The sequence below is a fragment of the Panthera pardus genome, unplaced genomic scaffold (assembly GCF_024362965.1).
Source record: "Panthera pardus isolate Hobbes unplaced genomic scaffold, ASM2436296v1 HiC_scaffold_25, whole genome shotgun sequence".
In the NCBI taxonomy this organism is placed as follows: Eukaryota; Metazoa; Chordata; class Mammalia; order Carnivora; family Felidae; genus Panthera; species Panthera pardus.
Genome location: NW_026526821.1, coordinates 80,628,816 through 80,652,646, shown reverse-complemented (window position 1 = coordinate 80,652,646; position 23,831 = coordinate 80,628,816). Strand labels below are relative to the sequence as shown.

Below are 23,831 nucleotides of genomic sequence, written 5' to 3'. Positions count from 1 at the left end.
GTGACCTTGGATCACAAAATAATGGACAAATTCCTCAACTTTGTTTATACACTTAAGAAATACCAGTTGCCTAGAAAAATTAGACTTGTTTATGATTAAAAGAATCATTAAGTTATATTCTAGTCATACATGTAATTGAAGTTACATGAGTACTACTACTAATTATAACTTTTATGGAATTGAATATCTTGTATGGATTTAAATACTGACTTGTTTATAATGTGATTTATTTTAGGTCTGACTACTCTTGTTTGAGGTTTAGGCCCATGGCTGTATCCATAAATCTACAACATTGAATTTATGGTTATTAGGAACATATCTTAACTGAATATTTGAATATGGGCTATCATTTCAGTGGAGTCTAGTTTTTCCTCATTTTTTGTTTAAACTAGTCTACTTTTATTCATGAAGGTAACTATTTGGTTACCTCCTCAAATGGCATGAATTATTATTTTCCAGAGCATGTTTGCTAGGCTGAATTAATATTATTAGAAGCATAGTACTTTTTAAATTTGATTTAAGAATGTATTCAAAGGGTGAAATTACGTAAAAACTCATAATTCGTTTTCACTAAACTTTTAATCAGACTTTAAGACTTGAATACAAAATATGCTCCAGAAAGTTTTAAACTTAGTACAACTCAAATTGTGCTTCTCAATGCCATTACTCACCTTAAAAGCAGGCTCAAAATTATTTGACTGGAGGGCAAGCCTACTACCTATAGTAAGAGGTGTGTCTTGTGGCCTCACCCTTACCATCGCACAGGGTAAGTTGGAACATGTCAGGCATCTTAAAATGTGCAGTGAGGCATCCCAATAGGCAATCCTTTTTAAATAGACGTTATTGCATTTTAATTTTTAAGCAACTTTGTGTGTTTTGTATATAGGTGGAATCAGGAGAAGGACATCCCTCACTATTGAATTAATTCAATGCAGAAAAGGAATTTTCATGATAGAATATATATAAACTTTTGTAATTTACATCAAACTGACAATAGTGGTTTCTTAGGCTGTTGTACCAATGGGTCACTTTTAATATTTCCAATGGAATTTATCCTTCTTTATGTTCTGTCATATTTTGTGGTTTATTTGTGTGATTGGTAAGTTAAAATAGTCCTTTTAATACCAGCACATTCTTGATATGGTGATTTATTTTAGTAAGATAACTTGACCTCCACCCTGCCCACTAGTCCAGATTGGTCCCCACATCTTTAGGGCCTTTGAGAGACCTCCTGACATTATCTGTCCTCTTCCTCAGTTTCTAAACAAGACTGTGAGCTAAGTCTTCTAAAAATATGTGTATGTGTGTTATCCTAAAGATCTCTTATATTACAGTAAGTTAAAAATTTTGTGTTCAAGCTAAATTTTTAAAAGGGTCCCCGTAACCTTTTATTAGTTGCAAAATAAGTGCTTCCCAAGCTACTCTAGGGTCCTCCTTTTTGTGTATTATCCAGTGTGGCGGCTCTAAAGATAACATGTGCTTAAATTTCTATTAGTAGTTTTCTCCATATATTTAGCCCTAAGATGGCAACAGTTGACCACGACATATTCTTAAAGAAGGGATGAAAAAACTCCCTCAATACCTTGGTGTTAATAAAGTTGAACTCTAACTGATATAAATTTTTTACCCCCCAAAATGGCAAATTTAACACTTATAGAATTTATCTTGGTTTTCTTCTTTTTAAGGGATCCTTATTTCTTCAGAAGGTCCAATTGTTTGGAAATTAGCAAGGCAACTACAGAAACATAAAGTATTTCAGAGGATACAGTTTGAGCTTGGATTTTCCCCTCTATTGAATAATGAGATTTTATAGTTGTCATAAAAACCAACACTTAGTTCATGTTGTTGATCCAGTGACCTGTAAATTGTACCATTTAAAAATAATTCCCTCCACTTGCAAATTCAAATCGGTTTATAAATCAAGACTTACCTATATATATGTCTGTAGGAAAATTGTTTTTTAAAGTTGGTTTTTCAAACTAGGCCTATTCCTAGTTTGAAATGCATTTAAAAGTATGAGATGTAATTTATAGTTTTAGTTTTACTAGCTATCAAAATATTTCTCTCTCTTTTTTGGGGGCTGTCTTCTAAAATCATTTTATTTTAAGAAAGTGTTTAATAATTTCCAGCTTTGAATTTTTCTTTTTTTAAAAAAAATTTTAATGTTTATTTTAGAGAGACAGAGACAGAGCATGAGTCGGGCAGGGGCAGAGGAAGAGAGGGAGACACAGAATCCAAAGCAGGCTCTAGGCCCTGGGCTGTCAGCACAGAGCCCAACACGGGCCTCGAACTCACGAACCGTGAGATCATGACCTCAGCCGAAGTCAGACACTTAACTGTCTGAGCCACCCAAGTGCCCCTCCAGCTTTGAATTTCTTAAACTGTTTTACAAACTGTTCATTTTACAAATATTTTACAAAGGGAATGATAGTTTCAGCATTGAGTGACTATTAAATTGTGTACCACTATGGTGGAATTTTTCAATTCTTTAAATTATTGTGAGTCAAGTCACATTCATATTTGCAGGTTATTGCATAATTATTTAAAGGCAGTGTTATTAAGATAGATGTAAACTCACACATGTTGATTTTAGATTAAATTATTTGAATCGTGTATGTACAATCAACTACAAAAATATACAATATAGTCAGCTCTACCCTGATTTCTTTCTATAGCAGTTCTGCATTTCCAGGTACAATTTTAAAATCCCAAGAAAAGATAATTTTCTTTTTTTAGTTCTTGTAATGAATTACTTGCCATGCTATGTAAAAATACAAATTATTTTCTAAACCTATCACAGATTGTGAGTTTATGGAACTCATTTTATCATAATTTTCTCAGTTATAGAATTGACAGCATCATTACCTGATCTTTCCTTTCATCCGATTGTATGAAAATCAGTTTGGTTTTCTCATAAAATAACAGTTGGCAAACCATGATGACTTTAAATTACAACTATTAGAAACAGCATATTACTTATATAAAACTTATCACACAATATTTATTGACTGCCACCATTATGGGATGCACTAAGGAAGTGTAAGATGCGGGCTGAGTCCTCAGTATAACCTAGTCAAGGAATATAGACACATGAAATCACTAAGACACTGATGAGTGCTAAGTTGTAGGATACCAAGTAAAAAGATAGTAAAGTTTAGAGGAAAGTAAAGTTTAGTAAAAAGATAGTAAGAGTTTAGAGAGAAGGCATAGAGATTAGCCTGGGAGTGAGATGTAGGATAAAACAGGAAAATTAGAGGCAGTCTGTATAAAGAACAAATGAGATGGGATAATTATTTTCTGGAAGCACCATGCCAAGGTGTTTCTGGACTTGAAGATGCTAAGCACAATACTCAGTAGAAGTGAGGTGGCTAGACTGAGAATAAGGGGATTAAGTGAGAGTCTATATCTGGAATGATGAGATCTTCCTCAGCTCTTTCCCCTCTCTAGCAGCTAGGTATATGTCTCTGTGTAACCTGTTTAAAGGATCCTTCTCTGAAAAAAATATATTTTCCTTCCCTCCCTCCCCTCCCCTGCTGGCCCAGAGCAAAGGATACAAGTAACAAATTTGGTAGTTTCCTTTGAAAAGGTAGGTGTGCCAACCAATCTCCTTACAGTGGAGTTATAAGTTAATAAACCTGCCAATGCATAACAAGCTCCCAATAAATTTTTAAAGAGATTTACTTTTAAATATAACCAGAGAGCTACAGATTATGATGCTTTTGAGGGAATTCTCCATCTGTAAATCTAAGATCTAGGAGTTTGAGTCTAAAACAAACAAAAGATAAAGAATCAGGGACAATGCAATAAACAGAAGTAAATTTGGGAATTTAAAATTAATCCCCACAGAGATGTAAGAGGAGATGTTGCATCTTTGAAACAAGAATAGGAAGCTATTTTTAAGAAAGGGATATTTGGGAAAAGGGGAAGGAGCTCTTGAGAACTAAAAATATGACAGCAGGGGCACCTGGGTGGCCTAGTCGGTTGAGTGTCTGACTCTTGATTTCAGCTCAAGTCATGTTCTCACAGTTTGTGAGATCGAGCCCTGCGTCAGGCAGTGTAGAGCTTGTTTGGGATTCTCTCTCTCCCTCTTTACCTCTCTCTCTGCCCTTCCTCTGCTTGCATGCACTCTCTCAAAATAAACATTAATTAAACAAAATATGACAGCATAAATAGAAAAAAAATACTAGAAGGATTGAAAGATTAAGTTGAAATGTCTCTCTAGCACGACCACAATGACAAAAGGACATTTTGGTGAACAGTAGGCAACAGAAGATAAGGAAATTAGAGTATTAGGCCGGAAGGTTTAATATGTAAATGATTAACAGGAAACAGAAGGGAAGAAACAAAAAAATGATAGAAGAAAAATTCCAAGAACTGGAAGGTGCTTATTTCCAGTGTGAAAGAACTCAGTGACTGAAAAAAGATCAATATTAGAGGCCTATTTTGTGAATTTTAGAAAACCAAAGATGAAGAGAAGATCCAAAAAGCTTTCAGAGGAGAAAAGAAAATAAGATACGTACAGAGGAATGGGAATCAGACTTGCCAGCAACAACACAAAGACAAAACAGTGGGATGATGCTTTCAAAATTGTGAAGGGAAGAGATTTTTAGCCTAGAGTTCTATGTGTAGAATTCTGAATTGTCTTTCAAGCAGGGACATTTCCAGACTTGTTAGCTCTCAAAAAAATTTACCTACCGGGTACTTTTCTCAGGAAGTTATTGGAAGGTGTGCTATTCTAAAGCAACAGAACAAACCAGGAAACAAGACTTCTTAGGAAACGGAAGATCTTACATAAGAAAGAAGTGAAGAGAGGGTCCCTGGGCGGCTCAGTCAATTTAGCAGCCGACTCTTGATTTCGGCTCAGGTCATGATCTTATGGTTCATGGGTTCGAGCCCCACATAGGGCTCTGTGCTGACAGTGTGAGGCCTGCTTGGAGTTCTCTCTCTCCCCCTTCTCTCTGCGCCTACCCCACTTGCATTCTCTCTCGAAATAAATAAATAAATAAACTTAAAAAAGAAAAAAAAAAAGTGAAGAGTAATCTTTAGGATGATAACTGTGCCTTAGACCTAGAGAGCAACTATTCCAAATTGGGGCAGGGGACAGAAGGTTCTACTAGGAATCTTGGAATGAGGGAAGAAAAGGAACTGATAAATCTAATATCTGATCTAATATAAAATTTTAAAGAATAATGGATAAGAGATAAAAGATACAAGAGAATTAAATCTTGATTCATGATAATAAGCAATCAATAGGTAGTGACTAAATAAAGAAATAACATATGGAAGACATTACTAATTGCTTGCCTAATATCTATTTTTCTTTATGAACAGACACTGTTGTTCCCAGTGGCAATGTGACCAGTTTAAAGTACTCAGTTACCCTGTTCCCCATGAAGTTGGAGGTGGCCATATGAAGTAGCTCTGGCCAAAGTAAGCAGAGGTCACCAGTAGGATCTACATGAAAACTTATTAAAGGGGCCAGACTCAATTGTGAGGTGCCTTTTCAGCTTCTGTTCTTGGATTTCTTCTAGTCTGGATCTGAGATATGCCTGAGGGGCAGGGGTCTGCTTTTGACCATTTTGTTTTCACTCAAGTCATTACATATATATATATATATATATATATATATATATATATATATATATATGTATATATTTGTATATTTATATATTTATATATTATTTATATATAAATATAAATATATATTTAATATATATAATATATAATATATAAATATATATTTATATATTATATATTATTTATTTATAATTATATATATATATATATATATATATATATATATATATATATATATATATTTTTTTTTTTTATCTACCATATGCCCAATAGTATTCTCAGTGCTGGGGATACCAGTGAACAAAACAGACAAAAATGACCAATATTTCTGTTCTCCTGCAGTTTACATTTCCAGTAGGGAAATAGTCATGAAAATATTAATAAGTACAATATAGAGTATGAAAGAAAGTGAAAACTGTTAGGGAAAAATAATGCAAGAAAGATAGGAGATATGTGTGGGGGATGGTAGTGCATGATGGGCCTGATATTTGGTGACCAAGAAAGGCCTCACTGCAATATTATGTGATTAAGACATGCAGGAGTAAGCAATGGAAGGCAGCTGGAGAAGATGTTTCCAGGTCGAGGGAATAGCAGCCTGAGATGGGAGTATACCTGGCATGTTTAAAGAACAGCAAAAGGTCAAGGTGACTAGAATGGAACGAGCAAGGGGAAGAGTAGTAGGAATTGAGAGGCAATTAGACACTAGTTATATAGAACCTTCTAGGCCTTTGTTAGGACTTAACTTTTACTCTAAGTGAGATGGGAAACCCTTGAAGGATTTTTGTGCAGAGGAAGAACCTGATCTAATTCACTTTTCAGCTGGATCACTCTGGATATTATGAAGGGAACAAATTGAAGGGAGTGAAGGTAGAATCAGGGAGATGAATTAGAAGTCTATTGTCATAGTCCAGGTAAATAATGGTGGCTTGGACTGGATGATTGTGATTGTGATGTGAGAAGTGGCCAGATTCTGGGTATAAGTTTTGAGCCATCAGAATTTGCTAATGGATCAAATATGGGAGATAGAAGAATGGAGTTGCCATTTACTGAGATGAAGGAGATTCCAAAGAGACATTTTTGAGGGAAATATCAGAGACATTTTTGAGGGAAATGAGTCCAAGCTCAGTTTTGGACATTAGTGTTTGAAAGGCCATTAGATATTCAAGTGGAGAAGTCCAGTAGTTAATTATAGTAGTCTGTAGTTTAGAGAAAAATCTGGGCTGGAGAGAGAAAATTGGGAGGCAGCCACCAGATGGTATTAAAGCCAAGAGATTGGTAAAGATCTCCAGGGGAGTGAGTGTACATAGAGAACTAGAGGAGGCCAAAGGGCTGAGTTCTGGAATCCTCCAGCATTTGGGGATTGGAGATAGAAAAAGGGAAAGATGGATCAAGGAGACTAAAAGGAGTAGACAGAGCACATTGAAGGGAGTGTGGTATCCTGGAAACTAGGTTCCAAGAAGAAAGTGAAGTGTTACTATTATATAAGAAACCAGTAACAAGATGCCTCAGAGGGACCATTGGATGGAGTAGCATGGAGGTCATCAGTGACTTGCATAAGAGCTGTTTCAGTAGATGATGTGGGCAGGAGCCTGACTGGAATATACTTAAGAGAAAATGGGAGGGGAGAAATTAGGAATTAACAATGTAAGAAGGGGTATGTTAACAAAGAAAAAAGGAGAAATGGGGCAGGAGCTTGAGGGAGAAGTGTAATCAAAAGAGGTTGTTATTTCTTTTTTTAGATAGGAGAAATAACCTCTGTTTCTGTTGGTATGCTAATGGAAGTGATCCAATAAAGAAGGGAAGAATTGATGCAGGGAAAGGGGAGAATTGATTGCTGGAATAATGTTGACAAAAAGCCACTTAATAAAGGGGGAGGGATGGAAAGTAGGTACCTGGTACCTGATGATATCATGGACCTGCCTTATCAGCCATGGACTGCCTAACTGCAGATTTCTGGTTCTATGAGGAAAAACTAATCCATTCCGTTAAGTGATGATTTTTTTTTTTTTTTTTTTTTTTTTTTTGGTTTTTGTTACATGCATCTGAATGCGATTCTAAGTGACAAAACTTGTTTAGAAATGTGGGCATAGGACCAGAAGGAGCTACTATAAGAGTTAAAAATGGTCCCATTTGCAAATGGGATGAGAGGCTCTGGTGGGATTAGGCAGTAAACAGTTTTTGGTTTTTGGTTTTATTTTAGAGAGAGCATGCGAATGGGGGGAGAGGAGCAGAGGGAGAGAGAGAGAGAATGAGAATCCTAAGCGGGCTCATGCTCAGTGCACAGCTGACACAGCGCTCTATCCCACGACCCTGGGATCATGACCTGAGCTGAAATCCAGTCGGATGCTCAAGTGACTGAGTCACCCAGGTGCCCCAGTAAACGGTTGTTTTAATTCCAGGTGTTCTTTGACATTTTAATAATTTATACATGTATTTCTTTAATTTAAATCTTTAAAAAACATACCCATAGTGCTTCTGAGAAGCAGATGTCAAGCTATACTAAGAGGGCGCCTGACTGGCTCAGTCAGTAGAATCAGTAGAACATGTGACTCTTGATCTCGGGGTTATGAGTTTGAGCCCCACATTGGGCATAGAGATCACTTAAAAAATAATTAAAGATTAAAAGAAGATGTACTAGGAATGCAAGAGGTTTATGGGGGAGATGTGAAAGATAAAGGAGGAAGGGAGAAAAGTAGGTGGGAAGAATCTGTTGACTGGGATGCTGATCTGAACCCTGTGAAAGGAGAAGGAGTGAGAGAAGAATGGGTATAAAGAGCCTCAGGCTACAGCATGGTCCTGAGAAAGTTTCAGCCAAGCTAAATGGGGAGTCCGTGAGCCAAAGTTCCTCATTAGAGGAGTCCCTTGTAGAACTAGCACCCAACCATGCTCAGACACTGGCTAGTAGCCACCTCGGCCAAGTGTAGCTTTTGTCAGTCAACTTCCAGCCTTCATTCCTCCTGAAGGAGCCCTGAGGGCTGTATATCCAAGGCCATCACACCCACAAAGATTTATGTTAAAAATAAGAACATATGTCTGGATATTTGCACATATAGAACACTGTACCTGAGTGTTAATGTCCAGCTAGCCAGTTTAATATCATGCCTTAATAATTCTTTCTTAGGCAAAAAATTAATTCTTTTCCAGGAAAAACAGAAAGAAAACTTACATTGTATCTTGACTCCCTCAATCCAAAGTTTGATGACCGGCAATAATTCATAGATACAGTAATTATTTACTCTTAAAATATAGTACGGTATGAATGAACCCAGTTTTAGAACATGGTTATGATACAAAGAAAATTTTGATCTTAATAATAATGTATCTTTGTATCATAAATGAACATTTTCTTCTGTTATTTTCATAAATAGTTCTTTCTTCTCTTTTATTAATTGTTTTCATTTTAAAACATTGCTTTAAAGAAACTTGTAATTTCCCTGCCTCCACCCTTGGCATTCATGTCTAACAATGTTTTGGAAGCTTCAGGGTATTTTGCCCCAAAGGAAACTAGGTCAGGACTATGAATTTCCCTCATATATTCAGTTATAGTTAATAATAAATATATGTAATACTAAACAAATTCCAAAATCTGAATTATCTGTCTCTTGTTGATTTTCATATTTAACAAAATAGAAACACATGCCAAACATTTATCTACTTTTTAAAGGGAAAATAAAGTTTTACTTCCATTGCTAGCAAATGAGGAGACATTTATTGCATTATATTTGAATGCTTATACTGAGATTTTATATAAAAACTTAAAATATGTTTCAAATTTAGAACTTGAGATGCACAAGTTGGAATGTACCAGTTAGAAAAGTACGTGTATAAACCAAGCATCTAAGGTTGGGTTTCAAAACATAGCAACTGGACATTCATGATATTTGAGAATATTAATGTTATATATATGACAGTGTAGCTGATAGAGAAAATGCATCAAATGCCTCTGCCAAGTTGTAATTTATACCTCTTAACTTAAAAATAAAGTTAAAGGGGCACCTGGGTGGCTTTGTCGGTTAAGCCTCCGACTTCGGCCCAGGTCATGATCTCGTGGTTCATAGGTTTGAGCCCCATGCCAGGCTCTGTGCCAGCAGCTCGGAGCCTGGAACTTGCTTTGGATTCTGTGTCTCCCTCTCTCTCTGTCCGCCTCCCCTAGCTTGTGCTCTCTCTCTCTCTCTCTCAAAAAATGAATAAACATTAAAAAAAAATAAAAAAAAGTAAAGTAAAACTATTAGGTTAGCACAAATACTGCTTAAATGACAATGAAATGAAAAGCAGTTATAGCTATGCTTCTTATAAAATAGTGTTACATATAAAATATTCACAGTAGCTCTTCACAGGGAAGTACCTGCCATTTGGTGGTCACCTTGATCTAAGTAGAAGCCCAGGTTGAACTGTGAGATCAAAGTTGTCACCGCGTGCTAAGTAAACAAATGTCCTTATATCTGTACTCATCCTTCTGCCATAATAGAGGAACAGTCCCTACTCCTCTTGAAGGCCCAGCCTCTCTGCTTCTATGACTTTGACAGCAATCATAGCTCTCAAACTGCACTGAGGCATCCTAGGGACTGCAGTGAATTCACAGGAGTCCTGCAGGATATTTAAGAATTTCACAGAAAACACAAGACGTCTGTCAGACACTATACAAACAAGTAGCTCCAGGTAGTGCAGGGTCTCAACATGAGATTGCGCCACATTCCTTTTAGGATGTCCTAGCTATATGAAGGCAGCTTTTCAGGACTTGCTGTGATAAAAAGCACGTACCACACAACAGTTCACATAGAACAGGAGCGAGTGTGAGGGTTTCCAATCTGATTTCAAGGTTTGAGAAGTTGTGTAGTGCCCAACTTCTGTTAGTGTACACATCCTATTAGTAATTGTGGTTATTAGGAATTAATTGTTTTGTTTCAATCTCTGTATATTATGTTTTCAAATGGCTACTATGTTTTTGGGACATAAATACTTAAGTTGTTTGAATCGCTTTATTAAATGGAATTGCTGGTATTTCTTTTGGCCTAGGGGTACCATATGACTACTGAGACACATAGGGTGCCATGAACTGAGAAAGTTTGGGAGCCTCTGGCCTAGATTTTGGATCCCATGCCATCTGGCCTTCTTAGGACCCCACATGATTGTCATTTCGCTCATATGTAGCATAGTGATGGAAAGCACAAACCGCTTCATTCTTCTTGGCATCAAATCTTGGCTTTACTAGCTGTGTGACTTTGGGAAGTTACTTTACCTCTCTGTGCCAGAGTTTATTTAACTATAAAATGAAGATTAAAAACTCATACATTTATTATAAGAATTAAGTGAGTTTATATATACATATATATATATATATACACACACATATGTATATATATATATATATGTATACACACACACACACACACACACACACACACATATAAAATGCTTGGTTTCTGGCACAGACCTGATTTTTAGTTTTTATTTAATTTTTTAAATTTTTTTAAAAGTTTATTTATTTTGAGAGAAAGAGAGAGGCATGTGCACAGCTGGGGAGGGGCAGAGAGAGAGGGAGAAAGATTCCCAAGCAGACTTCGTGCTGTTAGAACAGCACAGAGCCCAATGTGGGGCTCAATCTCATGAATGTGAGATCATGACCTGAGCCAAAATCAAGAGTCAGATGCTTAACCAACTGAGCCACCCAGGTGCCCCAGACCTAAATTGAAACTTACTATCAACTGGATCTTTGGAATCAACTTAAAATTTTTTTCATTAAACAATATTTTTATTGGGGCGCCTGGGTGGCTCAGTTGGTTAAGCGTCCGACTTCGGCTCGGGTCATGATCTCACGGTCTGTGAGTTCGAGCCCCGCGTCGGGCTCCGTGCTGATAGCTCGGAGCCTGGAGCCTGCTTCGGATTCTGTGTCTCCCTCTCTCTCTGACCCTCCCCTGTTCATGCTCTGTCTCTCTCTGTCTCAAAAATAAATAAACATTAAAAAAATTAAAAAAAAATATTTTTATTATGGTAAAACATAAAATTTTCCATCTTAATCATGTTTAAGTGTACAATTCAGTGGTGTTAAATATATTCATACTGTTATGAAACAGATCTCCAGAAGTTTTTCATTTTGCAAAACTAAAACTCTGCATCCCTTAAACAACAAATCCCCTTTCCCCCTCCTCCCAGCCCTTGGCAACCACCATTCTACTCTCTGCTTCTTTGAGTTGGATTAATTTAGATATCTCATATAAGTAGAATCATGCAGTACTTGTCTTTCTGTGACTGGCTTATTTCACTTAGCATAAAATCCTCATGGTTCATCCATTTTGTGGCATGTGACAGAAATTCCTTCCTTTTTAAGGTTGAATAATATTTCACTATATATGTATATACCACATTTTATTTATTCTTCCATTGATGGACATTTGGATTCCTTCCTTCTCTTAACTCTTGTGAATAATGCTGTTATGAACCTGGGGTACAAATACTTCTTCAAGACCCTGATTTCAATTCTTTTGGATATATACCCACAAGTGGGATTGCTGAATCAGATGACAGTTCTATTTTTAATTTTTTGAGGAAACCCCATACTGTTTTCCATAGTGATGGTACCATTTTACAATCCTAGCAATGGTGCATAGGGTTCCAATTTTTCTAAGCCTTACCAACACTTTTTTTTTTTTTTTTTTGATAGTTGCTATCCTAATGGGTGTGAGGTGATATCCCATCATGGTTTTGATTTGCATTTCTCTAATGATTAGTGATGCTGATATGCTTTTTGGCCATTTGTATGGTTTCCTTTTTGAGAAATGTCTTTTCAGGTTGTTTCCCTGTTTTTTAAGGGTTATATGATTTTTGTTGTTGTTGATTTATGGGAGTTTTAAAGAATGTATTCTGTAAATTAACCCCTTACCAGATATATGATTTGCAAATATTTTTTCCCATTGTGTAGATTGCCTTTTTACTCCATTGATAATGTACTTTGATGCACTAAAGTATTAAGGTTTGATAAGTCCCATTTGTCTATTTTTGCTTTTGTTGTCTATGCTTTTGATGTCCTATTCAAGAAATCATTGTCAAATCCAAGGTCTTAGAGCTGTTTCCCTATGGTTTCTTCCAGGAATTTTATACTTTTGTGTCTACATGTAGATCTTTGATCCATTTTGGTATGTTTGTGTATGGTGTAGCTTAAGAGTCCACCTTCATTCTTTTGCATGTGGATATCCAGTTTTTCCCCACACCATTTGTTGAAGTAACTTTCCCCTTGAGTGGTCTTGGCATTCTTGTTGAAGATCACTTTAACCATATTTGTGAGGCTTCGTATGTGAGCTCTTTGTTCTGTTTCATTGGTCTATAGATCTGTCTGTATGCCAGAATCACACTGTTTTGATTATTGTGGCTTTATAATATGTTTTGAAATCAAGTAATATGAGTCCTTTAATTTTGTTCTTTTTCAGTATTGCTTTAGCTATTTGGGATTCCCGTGATTCCCAAACAGCTTTTAAGTAAGTACAACTTTTGGGGCACCTGGGTGGCTCAGTCAGTTAAGCATCCGACTTCAGCTTGGGTCATGATCTTGCGGTTTGTGAGTTTGAGCCCCGCATCAGGCTCTGTGCTGATAGCTCGGAGCCTGGAGCCTGCTTCAGATTCTGTGTCTCCCTCTCTCTCTCTGCCCCTCCCCTGCTCATGCTCTGTCTCTCTCTGTCTCTCAAAAATAAATAAATCTTAAAAAAAATTTTAAATAAGTGCAACTCTTTTCTTTTAAAACAAATAAACACAAGTCTTAATCATCTCTGGTCTTATCCTTTTCGTTCAAAATCAGATTTCTCAAAAGAATTGTCTCTATTTGTGATCTCCCTTTCCTCTCAGTGCTCACCCAGCATTCAACCAACTCCTATTTTGCTTTTGTCCTGATTATTATGCTGAAAAACTTTCCGCTAAGGTTGCAAAAATCTCTGTATTACTAAATGCGGTAGACTTTTTTTAGAAAGCATCATCTGAAATACACAAGAGGACTTAACACTACTGACCACCTCTTTGTTCTTGAAATACTTTTTTCTGTTAGTTCTCCTGACACTTTGTTCTTCCAGTTTTCTTTCTGCCTCTGTGGCATTCTTCTCTGTCTTCTTTATAGGCCCATGCTCCTTTCCTGTCTCCTTGAAATGTTGGAATTCCTCAAGGCCCAATTCTAAGCCCTTTCTCCTCTTCTCTCAACTCCTAGATAATCAAATTTATATCCATAGCTTCAGTGGCTTCTTTATAGAGCTCAGACCTTTCCCCTTTGCCCCAAGTCCATAAATCTAGCTGCCTATTTGATGTCTCCCCTTGAGTACATCAAAGATATTTCAAACAGTATCTTTTTAAAAATTAAAATTATTTATTTATTTATTTATTTATTTAATTATTTAGTAAACTCTACCCCCAATATGGGGCTTGAACACACAACTCCAAAATCAAGAGTTACATGTTCTACTGACTGAGCCAACCAGGCAGCCCCAAACACAGTATCTTTAAGATGGAACCCCGAGCCCCTTACCTATTCTTCTTTTGCCATTCCAGTATCAGTGAATGGCTCTGCCTTCCATCCACTTTTAGAAACCAGAATGCTGGAAGTCACCTGTTTATCTTTGATATTATCCTCTTTATTTTATTTTATTTTATTTTATTTTATTTTATTTTATTTTATTTTATTTTATTTTATTTTCTGAGAGAGAGAGAGAGCATGAGCAGGGGAGAGGGGCAGAAGGAGAGTTAGAGACAGAGATAGAGACAGAGATAGAGACAGAGACTCTTAAGCAGGCTCCACACTCAGCACTGAGCTGAAACCCTGGCATCATGACCCAGGCTGAAATCAAGAATACGATGTTCAACTGAGTGAGCTATACAGGCACTCCTCAAATGATTGTCTTCTTTACCTGACTCCTCCCACCACACACGCATGTCTAACTAAACTCTTATTCTTATTGATTTTATCTCCTACATCTCTCTCACATCTGCCGGACGCTGTCCATCCCTTTGCTCATAACTTTAGTCAAAGCTACCTTACTTTACCTCTCTTCTAGACTGCTTAAACACTTCCTAAGTGTTCTGTCTGCTTCCATGTTTGCTCCCCATCAGTCTTCTCCACACTTTAGCCAAAATGATTTTTTAAAAGCAAACCAGTCACTCTCATGCTTAAAACCCTTCTACAACTCTGGAGAATAGATAGAATAGAATAGATAGGAAACTGAAAACTGATTAACTAGGGCAGGGGTAGGGGAGTATGGGTGGGAAGGTACAGAGAAAGGAACAAGACTTTTAATTATCTCTGTATAATTTGTTGTTGTTTTCTTTTGGAACTACATGAATATATTATTCATTTCCAAAATTAAATCAATAAATTGAATTTTAAAAATTACTGCATCACACCACTCTTGAAGGCTAAACTGAACTGTTTCCAATCTACTTACCTTTTTTACCTCATCCCCTACTATATTCTCTTTTAAAAGTCTCAGTGTCCTAACAAAACAAAATGAAAACATCTCAGTGCCTCAGCCATACCCAGCTTCTGTCAGTCCCTCATGCTCTACATGCTATCTCTTTCTTCAGGGCCTTTGCACAAATTGTTCCTAGCTCTGCCTAAAATGCCCTTTGCTACTGAGATGGCACTTCTCCTTCCATCTCAGACCACCAGTTATCACTTCCTTAGGGAAACCTTCCTTGACAAGCTCTGTCCCCCATTATGTGCTTTTACAGGACCATGTGCTTCTTGACATTCATTGTGGTTCCAGTTCTACCTTTATTGTGTGACCATCTAACTATTATCTACCTCATTGTTTTGACTAAAAGTTCCAAGTGGGGGCAGGGACTGTGCCTGGTATGTTAAGTTAGAACACATTTATAAATTATTTGGGAGAAGTTCTAAAACTTGACTGCTCAGTTTTTGTGATTTTTATTTTCAAGGATTTTTGTGGTTTTATATTTCTAACTCAGCAAAAAAGTAGAAGTAGTAACAATTTAACAATACGAATCCTAAGAAATCTCTCCTATGCTTAAACCCAGAATAATTACTCCAAAATTTTAAATTAGTAAGGCATCTGACAACATATTAAGGGTGAATGTGTGTATGTGTGTGTTTAAATTAACTCGGGAAGTGCTGTTGCCGGTCTTCATGAGGTTGACTTATACGCAAAATTTTCAAGCTTTTCTGGAACATTTTCAAAGATTCGTATTTTACAGACTCTGCTTTGGGAAATGCTCTTTTAGATTTATGCTAATATTAGTATTTTATTACAGGGAAGGAAAAGCAGAAGGTGTCAAGGGCAGCTGTTCAGTATGGTTCTAGTAAAAGAGAACAGACAAGGAGTTAGATTAGAAATGGTAGATTTTAGAGAAATTGAAGAAAATCCGCAGAATATTGGTGAATTTGAGATCTGTTCAGTGAAGGTGAGCAATTAAAAATGGTAAATTCAAACTAAGGGAACTGAAAAAATATTTAGTGGTGACCTTTATTCCCACTTTTAATGTTTTAAAATTTAAAATAATTAGGGGTGCCTTGCTGGCTCAGTTGGTAGAGCCTGCAGCTCTTGATCTCAGGGTCATAAGTCCAGGCCCCATGTTGGGCATGGAGCCTACTTAGAAAAATAAATTAATAAATGAATAAAAAACAAGTAAAATTTAAAATAATTAAAATGGCTCCTTATCACTGTAAAATGGCATACAGTAAAAATAGATGTATAATACAAATTAAAAGTACCTCCCCAACCCCAAATTCATTCCCTTCTCCATGGTAATCAGTTTGCAGTTTGGTTTATGTCCTTCTGTGTTTACAAACACTCATCTGTGTATATGTATGCATATGCATGGTTTTAAAATAGGTGGAATTACTCTGTAGATATTGTTCTGTAACTTGCTTTACGTGTATAACCTGTCAGTGATCTACATCTATCTCCTTGTTTTTAGTAGGTGCATAATAATCCATAATTTGGATCTACCATACTTTACAGTGATAAGCTTTTTAGTAAGTAAAAAAATTGGATATGGATGAACAATTTAATAAGGTAACAAGGTAAGAACAAAGAGTGTTTTAAATTTTTTTTAATAAGTGAAATTGCTGAGGAGAGGGACTCAGTCCAGTTTTCTATTTGATCCTTTTAGTAAGGATCCATATTGTAGTTCATCTTCAGTATGATTTTTTAAAAATTTTTATAATGCTTATTTATTTTTGAAGGTGGGGGAGGGGCAGCGAGAGACAGAGACACAGAATCGGAAGCAGGCTCCAGGCTCTGAGCTGTCATGTCAGCACAGAGCCCGACGTAGGGCTCAAACTCATGAACTGTGAGATCATGACCTGGGCCGAAGTCAGACGCTCAACCAATGGAGCCACCCAGGCGCCCCTCAGTATGAATTAAATTCAGACTTCTTAGAAACACATTTTCTGGCATAAAAGTATCTCTTTAAAACCATAAATAAATAAATTTATTTGTGGCCAGATTTTTTTTTTAATTTTTTTTTAACGTTTTATTTATTTTTGAGACAGAGAGAGACAGAGCATGAACGGGGGAGGGGCAGAGAGAGAGGGAGACACAGAATCGGAAGCAGGCTCCAGGCTCTGAGCCATCAGCCCAGAGCCCGACGCGGGGCTCCAACTCATGGACCGCGAGATCGTGACCTGAGCTGAAGTCGGACGCTTAACCAACTGAGCCACCCAAGCGCCCCTGTGGCCAGATATTTTAAGAGCTGCTTCTTTGTTTTTGAAAAGTTTTATAGAAAAATACCAAAGACATATAAAAACTTAAAAATTCATCCGTAATCCCAATTTTTAACAAATCTATAAGGCTAGAAGTTAAAATTCATGCCTCCAGCTCCTAATTTCACCTCTTTGAGGTACCTAGTGTCACCTCTTTGAGGTACCTACCTTTGAGTTTGGGGCATACTCTTTCTGACATTTTCTTGTATTTATGCAGATAATTTCCAAATACGTATATATACACATACCACACTGCTTTTTTCTAATAAAATGGGCTCTTGCTATTCATGTAGGTCTGTAAGTTTTAAAAATTCTGCCCTCCCCACTTCAACAATGTATCGTAGACTTGGGCAGAAAACTTATGATTAATTAAACTTATCTATCTTCTATGTTATCTCCATTCGTTTTCTTGTACTAACAACATTCACAATAACCAGACTCAGAAGCAACTGATTTATTAACTGCATGGCAGTTTATTAATTTATAGTGTCAGAAATATCTGTTATCATAGATTTTGTTCATTTGCTTGGGGCATTCCCACCTGATGGATGAATTACTCAAGAGACTAAATTATAGATAAGAAAGCTGATTGGTGAGCTGAGAATTAGAACAAAAGCAAGGAGGTGTTCTTACAGGATGTTTCTATCTAGCTATGGTAGCTCTCTGACTTGCCCTGCGGCTCTCTCTATCTTGACAGCTGGCATGAGTTATCACTCATTGCCCTGAACATGGTTAGAAACATACAGAACAGGCTTCCTCCAGGCTCCTGATATGAACTGTGCACTGCTCACTGCTCCATTTAAGATATCTGACCAGGTCTTCATTCATCGCCCTTTCTTTATGTGTGGAAAGTGTTGATTAGAATTTGAAGATCCTCCTGATCTGCTTGATGGAGGTAGGGAAAAACACCTTTGCCTCCACAGCAACTCATTTATGAGAACTTTCTTCAGGTGAGCCCCTGTGGAAGTGACTCACATAAACATCTTGTGACAACTACAGTGCCTCCACACATTGATTGCCAAATGTCCCCTGATAACCAAAATCACCCCTAGCTGAGAACCTCTGGTGTAGAGGGAGGCTGGTTTAGAGTAGAAAGAGCTAGAGAGGAAAGCCAGATGGGATATTACATGGAAGTCAACTGAGAAGTGAGGCTTAAGGATGTTAGTTCCTCAGTGGTGTGAGAAAAAATGTTGGATTTGTCCTATGTCTTGGTCTCTACTTTCTTACTAATTATGAGACCTTTCATTAGTTGCTTAACCCTCCTGATTGTGAATTAATATGAAGATTAAGCTTGTTACTATTATTTTTTAACTTGTGTTCTTTTTATGTACCAGAGTTGTACTGGCATTTTACATGCATTAGAACGTATCTAAAAGTACTCTGTAAATTATAAAATTTTGTACAAAAGTAGTGTGCTGTCTGGTATGTCTTCCTATTCACTTCTTACCACTGCTTTTATCCCTTTTGACCTTTAAAACTACTGGCAAATAGGGTATTTACCTTTGTACCCTTTGTGTGTGTGTGTGTGTGTGTGTGTGTGTGTGTGTGTGTGTGTGTGTGTGTGAATTTCACCATGATTATATTTTCTAGGAATGATCACTTTTATGTAATTATTATATATAAATATAAAAGAGGTGGATTGAAAATTACATTAGAGATTAAAATAGCATTGCCGGGGTGCTGGGTGGCTCATTCGGTTAAGTGTCTGACTCTTGATCTGGCTCAGGTCATGATCTCATGGTTTGTGGGAACAAGCCCCATGTTGGGCTCTGTGCCTACAGTGCAGAGCCAACTTGGGATTCTCTCTCTCCCTCTCTCTGTCCCCCACCCCCCTCCCCAAATAGATAAACTTAAAAAAAAAGTAACATTACTTGTAATAAGTAAGAAAATGAGATTTCTTATGATTGAAATAGACAAGCAAATTTCTAGGCATGTATCTATTTCATATATTGAATTACACCACACAAATCATTGGAAAACCCCTTTGTTAACACTCTGTATCCAGAAAAATACCTGTTTATTTCTTGTACTTTTGTTTCTTCTTCTTAACTCAATTTCCTTTGATGAGTCAATTAGATTTTTTTGTTCTTGTCTTAACTACATTCACTTTTGTTTCTCTACCTTAACAGTTTAGTCAGGTATTGTTTCCCTCTATACTCAAATGTTTGCTGAATGAAGGAATAAATTACAGAAGACATGTTATCCTTCCAGCACGTTATCTCTTAAAATGATCAGTGACTCTACACTCTGATTTAGAGTTCCCCAATGTAAAATTGCTTGACTATTTATAGCTCTCAGAGTTTCTCCAGAATTTATCCCATGGATTGGATCGGGGGCAGGATTGAGTGAGGTGTCGACGTGATGTCAATTTACTGGACCGCTAGGGGAGTGGCTTTACAATGCTTTAAATATTTGCTTCAGCCCTAGAATTCACTCCAGTGGTCCTAATACTTTGTTGCCTCTCTGGATTGTAGTATTCAGCACCTGCTGTCTCCCACATGTCTGCTAATGATTATGAAAATCAATCTTTGCTGCCTGTTCATGACTTAATTTTCAGATTGTGAATTAAACCTGTCACTCGTTGATTTTTTAGTACTCACCTGGCCTACTTTACTTTTCATTTTCTCCTCAGATGTGATGATAATCACATGGATTTGGGATGGGGGAAAGTTTTCTTAACCAATGAGAACATTGAAATCAATGGACTTGTTTGTGATCACTATTACAAAATAGCTCATTCACAATACTATATCAGTTCTTTAGTACTAGAGACCAAGTGTGCTGCTTTTCTCTTCTCTGGCATATTAAACTCTCTCTTCTAGGAAGCAGCCATCTATCCTAACCAAAACCTGCACTTCTTGCTGAGATGAGGTCTTCTACTTTATTTTATATATATATTCTACTAACATGTGTCTTCCTTACTCACTGTTGTATCCCTGTCTATATACTTGGATTATATAGGAGATGCATATTTTGACCTGGTGAATGGAATAAAACTCAGGTTCTTGTGGTTGTTTATGTTTTGTTTTGATTAATGGTATCATCTGATATAATTTTCTCTTTCTTTTCCCTTTTCTTTTCATTTCCATTTAAGTACTGAATCTAAGGTTAGAAGAAATCATTTGAAGAGCCATCTAAAGATTATAGGAATCATTTCCCAGTTTCTTAAAGAGAAAAGCTCTTTGGTATGAGCTTATTAAAGAAAATGAGAAGGAGAAATGATAAAAGGCAATGGAAAGAAACATGGACTGAGCAGAAATAATAAGGAAGATACTTCCTGTCTGGGAGGGTGTCTGAGAAAAGGACAAGTTTCATTTCCTGTTTTGCCTTAGTCATGTTGTACACAAAGAACAACATTAAAATTGGAACAATTTTGGGAAATCTCATGGGTCTTCTCATTGATTCATCATGTAGATCTATTCCCAAGCTCAGATCTATCTGCTTTATAGTGGTTTCCCTTTACTGCTGTCCTCTTTTTCATTTTCTGAGCTGTCAGAAATCTGCAACTCCTTGTAGTGGGATAGGACAGTATCTTAGTGCCCCTTTTCCTTCTTGTCCTGCCAAATCTTACAAAGGCCATTTTCATTTTGGTGAGTTAAAAACAACCTTTTAGGGAAACAGGTGGAAACACTTTCCTGTCTGAACTGGAATATTCGTTTCTTGAACTTGAGACTATTTTTTCCTAATTCTGGTTATCTCCGTTACTCTACCCAGGAGTATCTTTGGCACCAGTACTTGGAAACTTTATGCTTTCCCACAGGTTGTTTTATAAAAATGCATTAATTAGCTTATTAATTTATCTATACTTTCTTATTTCAAAATCTGGTGTCAGAGATACCTCTAGGCCACAAGACATTTAGAGATAGGTAATGATGGACACACCTTGATCCTAATGAGTACCCAAACTAGGTTTCAGTAAGAGGGCTAATCTGATCTTTTAACAACTCTAAAGTTTGGAATGTCCCAAACCTCAGACCTTGGGCTTCTTTCTCTATCAACTTTTATTGATTGATTGATTGATTAAACAACAGATTTTTTTTTTTCTTCTCACAGTTCTGGAGACTAGCATTCCAAGATCAAGGTGTTGTCAGGGTTGGTAAGGGTTTCTGGTAAGGCCTCTCTTCCTGCAGCTGTCTTCTTACTGTGTTGTCACATGGCCTTTCCTCTATGTGTGCACATGGAGAGAGGGAACTCTCTATTGTTTCTTCCTCTTCTTATGAAGATACCATAAGTTGTAGATTGGGGTGCCACCCATTTGACCTCTCTACTCCTTTTTTTAATTTAAAAAAATTTTTTAAATTTTTTAATTGTTTAAAATTTACATCCAAATCAGTTAGCATATAGTGCGATGATGATTTCAGGAGTAGAATCCAGTGATTTTTCCCCTACATATAACACCCAGTGCTCATCCCAACGCATGTCCTCCTTAATGCCTCTTGCCTTAATCTCCCCACCCACAACCCCTCCAGCAATCCTCAGTATGTTCTCTATATTTAAGAGTCTCTTATGTTTTGTCCCCCTCCCTGTTTTTATATTATTTTTGCTTCCCTTCCCTTAGGTTCATCGGTTTTGTGTCTTAAATTCCACGTATGAGTGAAGTCATATGATATTTGTCTTTCTCTAACTGACTAATTTCACTTAGCACTCTAGTTCCTCTACTCATTTTTTAAGAAGAGCTTGTCCAGTTCCATGACTTTTAATACTACCTAAATGACTAAATGACTCCCAAATATATATTTGCAGCCCCCACTTCACCTTAAACTTCAGACTCATTTCTAATTGTCTACTCAATATCTCTACTTTTATGTCCATAGACACCATAAACTAACATGTCCAAAACCAATTTCTTGATTCCCCCTGAATAGTGTCTCCTTGGGTGTTCCGTAACTCATTAAACCCAGTTGCTCAGCCCCCACATTTTTTAGTTTTTCTCTCGTATGCCACACCCAGTCCCTAAGCAATTCCTAGTTGATCCTCTTTAAAATATATCTCAAATCTGTCCACATATCATTTCTTGTAGCATTGCCATTTTAGCCCAGCCATCATCTTCTCTCTCTTGCAGTAGTTTCCTAAGGTCTCCTTGCTTATACTCTTGCCCAGCCAGACCCCTCTTTAAAACATAAGTAAGGGGCACCTAGGTGGCTCAGATGGTTAGGTTTCTGACTCTTGATTCAGCTCAGGTCATGATTTCAGGTCTTTGGATTCTCTCTCCACCTCCCTCTTTCTGCTCCCCTACCCCCTGTCAAAAATAAATACATAAGCTGTAAACAAAACAAAACAAAACAAAACAAAACAAAACATAAATTAGACCATAATTCTCTGCTGCTTAAAACCGAGTGATTTCTCATCGACCTAACCTGGCCCAACTACCTCTCTAATTTTAGCCTCTGTGAATATCACTGTCACTCACTTCCCTCTAGCTTCTCTGGCCTAGCTTTCTTCAGTCATCCTAGGCACATTCTGACCTTAGAGTTTTTGCATTTGCTGTTCTCTGCCTCAGACTCCTTTTCTCCAAATAATCTGTGTCTTGTTCAGTCACTTCATTTGTGTCTGTACTCAAATGTCATCTCGTCAGGTCTTTTTCTTAATTAGTCATTCTGCTCAAAACAGCATTCTTCTAAAATCCCCATCCTTACTGTGCTTTAGTTTATTTTTCTCTGTAATTCTTGCTGCTATTTGACATTATATCAAAATGTTTTGCCTGTTTCCTGTGTCCACACTAGAACGCAACTCCCTGAGGGGAGGTAGGGAAAAGGTTTTGTCTGTTATATTCACTGCTGTATCTTCAGTATCTAGAACAGGGCCTAGCTCATACAAATACTAATACAGATTTATGAAATGAATGAATGAATGAATGAATAAGTAGGCTGTGCCAGTCCTTGGAAGGAAAGATTCTGAAGGAATGCTGAAACTCACTGGGCAGGATTCGCAATTCCCAAATCACTTCTCCTATCTCCGTGTGGTGTGTACTGTAGCATATGCACGTTTTCTTCCTGTACCTGGACATTTCCCCTCTGAATCCTTTCCAGCCTAAATTCCTTCTTTTACCTACTCTCACAGGTTGTACTTTACGTCTCCATCCCACTAAAGTGGTCATATAGAATTAGTTTTATAAGATAGCAGATGCTCATACATAGAAATAGCAACTACCGTTAGGAGATGAGGGCCAGTTCATGATAATGTTGCTGAGAGCAGAAAATAAGGAACAAGAAATTTGAGAGACTTGGGCAAATTAAATTCCAGACTTCTGGAGGAAGTTGCAAATATCTTGGAGACAATATCTTTATGAAACCATAGCAAATGGGAAAGGTGACAAAAGATTGTACTGGTGATAACTCACCTGGAGTCTAGTGTACCATGTCTAGTATTGAGTCCAATCTGGGCGCAAGATTTTCAGAAAGACAAAAGAATGTGCTCAGAGATTGCAAATAGTATAGTGAGCACACATCATATGAGTACTGGCTGAATAACAGTAACAGTAGTAATTGCAGGGGCTCCTGGGTGGCTCAGTTGGTTAAGCATCTGACTCTTGCTATAGGCTCAGGTCATGATCTCACTG

At 37.1% G+C, this 23,831-nt stretch overlaps 1 protein-coding gene across 4 annotated transcripts in view; it reads left to right on the top strand.

Annotated features, from left to right (window-relative positions):
- The window catches only part of WDPCP (WD repeat containing planar cell polarity effector), a 382,460-nt gene that overhangs the window by 95,411 nt on the left and 263,218 nt on the right, over positions 1 to 23,831 (top strand). The gene's annotated exons all lie outside the window — the stretch shown is intronic.